The 7,900-nt window shown below is 41.3% G+C and overlaps 1 pseudogene across 1 annotated transcript; it reads left to right on the top strand.

The window, feature by feature from the left end:
• Positions 1–6,390: 6,390 nt before the first annotated feature.
• Positions 6,391–7,776, top strand: LOC307068785 (uncharacterized protein C2orf78-like; annotated as a pseudogene). The gene has a single exon. The product of its transcript is annotated as an uncharacterized protein C2orf78-like (transcript).
• The last annotated feature ends 124 nt before the right edge of the window (positions 7,777–7,900 follow it).

The raw sequence follows: 7,900 nt of genomic DNA, 5'->3' as shown, positions 1-7,900 counted from the left end.
GTCACCCCCAACATGCCAACCACCAAACGCCAAGAGTGCCAAAGTCGCAAACCCGGCGGCCCCGGTGCCAGCACACGGCCCCGACCCACAAACGCCCAGGCACAAGCCCACGCTGCTCGCGCACCTCTTTCTACTGCGCAGGCGCAACGGCCCGTCCAGATGACGTCATCACGCCGGCGGACTGAGACGCTTCTTTAGGGGAGAGGACTCTGACGGCTGCAATTCCCTCCTTAGCCGGAGGCTGGTAGCAGACGTTCATTAGTTCGTGTGTGTACCCTTCAGAATTCCACTCGTACGGGACATGGAAAGGTGTCCCACTCTCCCAGTTTCTTGTGTGGTTTTTTCAGATATTTCCCAAAGGCTTACATTCACACTTGTTCTATCTTGTACGTATTTCTACCTAATGGATATCCTGTATTTTATAGAAGAGCAGTATAGTATACACAGTCTACAATCTGTCTTGGATAGTGAGGTTCCCAGTCAATTTTTGCGTACATCCCTTCTATTCTCTTTAATAGCTGCGTCACATTACATAATTTACATGGCCTGTCCAATATTCATGGACTTTTGTTTTCAGTTCGGGGATATTTTGTTTGCTTTTTGTTTTTGACCTCTGTTACAGATAGGCTGCAATGTGAACCTCTTTATACATGTGTAGAGCTATATATAAATTTCTAGACGTAGAATTTCTGGAATGAAAGAGATGCAAACTTAAAATATTGAAAGATTTTCAATCAATCTAATCTGCCTCATCAACCTTCAAAAATATTCTATCAACTTATACTCCACTCATAGTGAAACATTTATTGGGTTTCTATTATGTGCCAGGTATCATGCTGGAGGTTGGTTGACAGTATGTATTTACATTTTAGACAATACCACAAAAAGCCTGAGAGAGATAAGAGTGGAGCTCAAGTATAACATTTCCTCACAGTAGCAGGCATAGGGATCTGTACCTGTTAGAAAAACTGTGAATCCTGCCACAAGTGGAACAGCAAAGAACAGCATGTCCTACAGTACGTCTGAAGGTATAATGGCATACTAAATTCCATTGTGATTTATAATAACAAGTGTTTTTTGTTAGTTTTACTTTTTAGTTTCTCATTTCTGAAAGTATCTTACATACACTGTTAGTAATCTTCACAACCATTTGAGGTGGGTAAACTGAGTCAGGAAGGTCAGAATTATTGAATGAATGAATGAATGAATGAATGAGTAAAAAGATCACTACCTTGAACGTATGTGGGACAGTCATAGTCTAACCAAGTTTCAATCCACAAGCATTTATTTACAATTCTGAAAACTTCCACATAATTACAAATGGGACAATACTAGTAAAGTACTATTTGAATAAAGAAAAGATACAAGTGAGCACAACGTACACAACGTACAAACTTACGATTAGGCACAGTCGATTTGGTGCTAAGTCATAAAATATTCTTTTTCAATTTATGAAAATTATCCAATAGGCTTGTAATGGCCAAAAAGTACAACTGATAGAAACATCTATAGACATGACAATGTACAAATTGTGACATAAATCTATCAGAAACTAGAAAATCTATGTTGGCCTTATGGTTCCAGCTTGCTAAAAGACACAGGCTTTGGGTGGGTACACAAAACAATCCAGACCTGGCCATAACAGGGTTTCCAGAAAGTATGGGAAGTAGCAAAGAGTAGGCCTCTCGATGGGAGTGGGTGCAACATGAGATGAAACAATGCCTTAATGGGTATGTAGTATGCTGGCATGGAAAATATAGGAGCAAGGGATATTTGGAGAATCACACAGCTAAGTACTTGACACTAACAAAATCGACCAGTATCCCATAGGGCCTCAGGTACCATGCAAGGATTTGAGGGATTCCAGTATTTAATTAAATCACAATGTGACAATGGGAAGAATTAAGGAGAGCCTCAGGGGTAGACGAACTGGGGATGTTAAACCAAGACATGTCTCAGGTAATCTGATGGTTTCAAAATGCAGAAAGTGGGTATAGGGGACAAGACAATACCCTAACTCTAAGAATAATGGTTCAGGTCAGGGTAGGGCCTGATGTTCCTAAGTGTTGCAAGAGAGGTCTTTAGTTTCTTTCCCCTACGTGTAAGATTCTTTTAGAGGTTAGGATGAAGCTGAGCTTGCAAGCTAATGTTAAATGGCTGGAACTAGGGAGAGAAAATAAGTTACATAGGCTAGGAACCAGGAAAAGCCTAACTAAGGATTTGCCTCAATAGAATTGAATGTTGGAACTCAATATTTTAATATGTAAATATTTTACTGATACCAAAATATCTTACCACACTTCCCCCAATCTCACACCACCCACCCTAACCTGCAGTAGCTATGGGTTCCTTACTTTCCTTGGAAATATAGAGAAAAGGGACTGATCTGGCTCGCAGGTGTTTAGTAAGTTGTTAGCCTCACATCACATACTAGTATCATGTAAGTAAGCCATCTGAAGTAGGAAGCTTAGGGGAAAAACCCTGAGAAAAACTTAAAAGCTTAAGCCACATCTCTATACTACAACACCTTTCACAATTTCTTCTCAGAGAAGCATCATCCCCATCAGGGAAACAACTCATATCTCATAACAGGAAAAACAGGCCTAAAAATTACACGTGTGTCTTTCGAGGTCCCCTCTATGGGATATCTTCCTGGTACTAGAGAAGTCCCCAGAAAGATCAATCTTTGCACCCCTCCCTGAAAGCTTACCACCAAGGAAAATGACTAGGTCCATAGATTTCCTCCCTCAAACCAGCTAACCTCACATATAAATCAACAGCAATCAGCCCTTACTCACATTATCACCGTCACAAGAGCAGTTAGGGAGAAAAGCACTAACCACGGGAACTAAAACAGAGGCAATCCAGGCCAAATTGGGCTGATGGCAGGTATCTGCTCCTTACGCCTGGGTGCATAATGTGACTCACCACAGTGTCTTTTTCACAGACCCTTTTTACACTTTCTCCACAAAATACAACAGGTCAAGTTCGTTCATGATACTTCAAGAGAAAAAGTCTTCATGACAAAAACATGCAATATGTCTTACAATGTTGGAGTCCTTAAAAATATGGCAAGGAAATAACCATTAAAAAAATTTAAATAACCATTTAAACCATTTAAATAACCATTTAAAAAAATCTGTATTCTACAAACATACCAGTGAATTCTATTAAGAAGGTAATATGACAGAAAACAAAATGAGAAATACATGTAAGACTGTTCTCTTTAGTGTTCAGAATTCATGGCAGTTGCTGCACTATCGAGCTACTTATATCTATGACTGTCTGTTCTGGTAATACAAAATGCGGCCAAAGTGTGTCTACTTCTTTCCCACAGAAACCAACAAATCTACATGAATCTCTTTTCTCCTGGGCCCTTTCACCTTATCTGCTCCCAGTTCTCCAGCAATGTCCTCTTCCTTCTCTAATTATTCTCCTCTTCATTTAGCTTGGCCTTGCCCCCAAGCATACAAGACAGAGAATCCTAGAGGTACAAGATTCTAGAGTGGCTGTTTGCAAGGGGGAGGAGATTACAGTAACTGCCACACTGTATATACTTCTGTGCAAAGAAAAAGGGACAGTATTCAGAATGTCTCTCACATATACAAGAGCTGGATGGCAGGATACCACTGTGGCCCAAGGAAACATAGGTAGCAAATTATGGGCCAAAGAATTCCAACCAAAGGCTGGAAGAGGAAAGGTCTGCAGCCAGCTCTGTTTTCTAGCTCTCTGCTATTTGCTTCCATTGGGAAGAGTCTATTCTGTGAAGCATCAGGCACTGAAAAGAAGGCTCCTGCTGCTGGAAGTTGACAGCAAGTAAGATCCATGAGGGTAAGAATGCAAGATCAAGGCTTGGCATAGAAAGAAGGCCCAAAATGGGGAAAAAAAGAAAGAAAGCAGAAGAGAAATGTAAGTCCAACCTGGCCAAGCCTAGCCCAGCCCAATGAAGGCAGGAGTCAAGGAGAAGAAACTAAAAGAGAAGAGCCTTGGACCACAATATTCCACACAAGGTACACTCAGCAAACTTCACGCTACTCTTAACTAAGTTACAAAAAGAGCTTCTGAATCCCTACTTTTGCTCCATAAAAGCTGCTGTAAGTTCACGAATTAGACAGAAATGATTTCAGAACAACTGTAAGAGTTCAAACTAGATGGATCTTTCCTTCCTAAGGATATTAATTAAATAAGATATATATATATAGCTCTAAGTATATGATACATAAAATATAATACTCTGTAGAATATAAGTAACTGTTAGTTAATTATATTAATTAACGTCTGTAAGAAATGTTGCAATGTTTTCCCTAATGTAAGAGCCTGGGGGAGGTAAATCTGTCTTCTAGGATTTCCTCCCAAGGGCTCAGAAATTTAGGTGGTGCTGTAGATCTCCTACAGCCTCTCCACCCATCCCCGCCTTCATGTTGGGGATCAGACCTCCCCATTGGCTATCTCATACGTTTCAACTGCCTGCTTTGTGACATCATTCACCTACCAAACCTACTACCACTTGGTAGAGTCTTGGGGTTTCCGTGGAGTTGTCATAAATAAAGTTGGATCATCACAATGGACCAGGGACCAGTGACCAGTGACCAGTATCCAGTGACATTTGTATTGTTCAGCTGCAGCCACTTAGACATCTTCTGGTGTTGTCTCCTCATCCCTTCTATCTGAAGGTGATGTTTCCTCTTCTCTGACCATGTCAGGTAAGAAAAGAAACTTTTTAAAGTTTTTCATCAGATTAATTTTGCCCCTAAATTTAGTAGTAGATTCAAAATAGCATGGAATAATGAGGGAAACTATTGAACTACAAGTCTGGAGACCTAATTTCACTTTTGACTTTGGCATTTACTATCTGTGTGACTTTGGACACATCATTGACTGTCTCACAACGCCTGATTTTTTCCTTCTCTGTTATGTTAGGATACTACATTGGTTGATCACTCTGATCCCTTTCTTTTCTAATATTGAGCCTTAAAGGGTACCCATGGAGAAAATGATATCAGAGACTTCTCAAGAGTGTTTCAACAGAAACATAGAAATGGCAGGTGACACAGATAACTAGCAATATATAGCAAGATGTTCCATCTCTAATGGTCTCCCTCCACTAACATTTCGACTAGTTGAAAGGAGAAAATAGGGAGAGAGGATGGAGAGTACTGGGCTGTAGGGAGGCCCAGAGTCAAACGTAAGGAAGTTTAGGATTGTTTTCATCAGCCCAGACCGACAGGAACCAAGTGATAGGAAAAAATATAAGAATGAAGAGGGAAAGCATAGAGGAGCTCTCAAGTAAAACGTAGTTTGCAATGGAATGTTGATGGGAACCAAAGATTTTAAATTAAAGCAGAAACAGCATAGAGTGAATTCTGCTCAGAGCAGCGCAAAACAAAGTGGATTGTAGCAAATCCTTATTTTAACAGACTAAGGAGGAAAGTAAGCCCAGAACAGGGTAGCACCAGGAAAGGCAGATTATCAGAAAAGTCATACTCAGTTCCTTTTTCTTTTATTGCCTCTCTGAATACAGTTGGCACTTGATACTTTTGAATATCAACATTTTAGAAATATGTTTTAGTAATGATGCTTCCTATATACAAGAAACCAAAGTGGTTATCTAGGGGTCTGCTTTTCAATGTTTTATTCTTTCTAATTTTTAAACTATGTAGGCATATTACCAATTACAAAATTTAAATGATACCTTCTAAGTTGAATCAGAAGGACTATTTCCTTTGTGTGATATGCAGGTTCTACGGCAAGGTTGCATTCACCTTTACAGTTCTTTCCCTCCTAACACAGAGAGCACATTGATCAACAGCCACCGTTCGTTTCTACATCTTAGCTACCTAAGAAGGAAAAGAAAAAGTCAAGCCCCACATCTCTAGTTCCACATTGAGGGAATTCCCTGCCGGTCCAGTGGTTAGGACTCAGTGATTTCACTGCCAGGGCCATGCGGCACGGGAAAAAAAAATCTGCATTTATCTAAAACAATATTGTGGAGTCCTTTGGATTTTCGTACATTTGAAAATCCTTTTTAATTGGATTCAAGTGATGATGTTTTTTTAGGTTTTGGGATGTTATCTTCTTGGATGTTGAAGATGATTATAATCCAAGTTCTAGGAAAAATACAAAAACCTTGATACTTTTTAAGCTTCCTTTCTGCTTATGATATATTTCTATTCATTGAAATATATATTTCTACCAGGCTTAATACCTGTTACTTGCTGGGTAAAAATATGAATGAGCACAATAATGAAATTCTTTTACACTTATTATTTGGCTGTCAGCTTTGTACCAGTTTCAATTGAAATACTTGTCTATATATAATTTGGCTACCTATACATTCACATTGATTGAATTTTGTTGCTTGTTATGCATTTTTACTAATATATCTTTAATTCTTTGAAAGATCTTGATCAATCCAAAGGTCCCGACGTGATGAAAGCCAAAGACACCGGAGCCATTCATCTTCAGATGAATCAGGTACAGGAAAAGCCAAGTGTCCTAAAGGTTCTCTCTGATCAACCCAGGAAGAACAAACATAAAGTCTCTGAGCCGATCAGTGGTGCTCCCAAGGCCAAAATCCAGCCAAAGAATCCAGAGTGCCTGTTAGGGGGAGAAGTGGTTCCATGCAATGCTGCAGTCAGTGACAGGGCTCCTGTGAACACGGCCAAGTATTCTAAAGGCAAACCTCAGAATACTGCATCCAGAAAGATCAGCAGAACTAAGAGCCATGGACAGGAAAAGACCACAAGGGCCAGAGGAAGAAAGAAGGCTGAAGAGAATAAGTAGTCAGGGAACAAAGTCAAGGCAGAAGAGAAGCCAACAATTCCCCAGATGAAGCAGAAGGAACACCAAACTGAGCTTATCCAAGAGAGCTTTAAAAAGCCTCGAACCTCCCTAGGCATGTGCATGCTGGAGTCTGTGAAGGTTTTTCATGCACTGGGGGAGAAGAATGATAAGAAAACTGGGCTCTCTTCCTGTCGGGTCTTGGGAAATTCAGGCAACCCTAAAGACCTCCAGTCACCCCCACCTAGCCAGCCATGGCAGCGTACCCCACGTGAGGGTAAGAGCCCTGAGAAACCTCAAGTCAAAACCCAGAAACCAGACAGCAGTGCTGAAACAGAGTTTCCATCTCCATCCCAGTATCACTTGCCTCCTCGTGGGAAGGTCAAGTTGATACCTCTGCCTTTTTCTGCCTGGGACAAGCCTCAAGCTCGACCTGCTCCTCGGAGGCCACAGTCTCTGGTCTCACATCTGCCTACTGTGGCAGACCGTGCCCAGACTGCCTCTACTAACTCAGCTCAACCTGCTGCAGCCAGTTCATCCCAGCCAGCTCCTGCCTCTTTGCCAGGTCCTGCCAAACCAGCTCAGCCAACTGTGACCAACCCAACCCATCCGGGTTGGACCGACCATACCCAGCCTAGTGTCCCTCAGTCTTCCGCTCCTAGGCCTGCATCCTACAAAACTTCATCTTGTGCTTCTCTCCAGCGGGAGCCTGTTCCCCCTGCTGTGACTAAGCGCCACTCCCCACCCAAGCTCCAAACCGCATTTCTACTCCAAGACTTCAGCAAGCAATGAAGACCATGGAGGAAACCCAACGTTTCTGAGTCAGTCATGTCAAAGCCCATCGAACAAGAGCAGAGACCAGAGCGGGAGGCCATGAAGAGGCGGGCTCAACAAGAACGTGTGAATGCTGCCAAATACACCTCTTTGGGGAAACTGCAGTTTTTCATTAAGAGGCAAAAAGAAATGGAAATTGCTTACTACTACGGATATTTATAGTAAGAGCTGCTAGGATTGTTGGTGCCACCTGGGGTACCAGTTGTTCTTCCATATATAAATAAGATAGGTATAAATTTCTCTATTTATTTTGATATATTTTAAAACAATAAAACTGAATAAGTAA

The sequence above is a fragment of the Hyperoodon ampullatus genome (genome assembly GCF_949752795.1).
Source record: "Hyperoodon ampullatus genome assembly, chromosome: 20".
Classification (NCBI taxonomy): Eukaryota; Metazoa; Chordata; class Mammalia; order Artiodactyla; family Ziphiidae; genus Hyperoodon; species Hyperoodon ampullatus.
The sequence above is the reverse complement of the archived record's forward strand: the minus strand, read 5'-3'. Positions and strand labels throughout refer to the sequence as shown.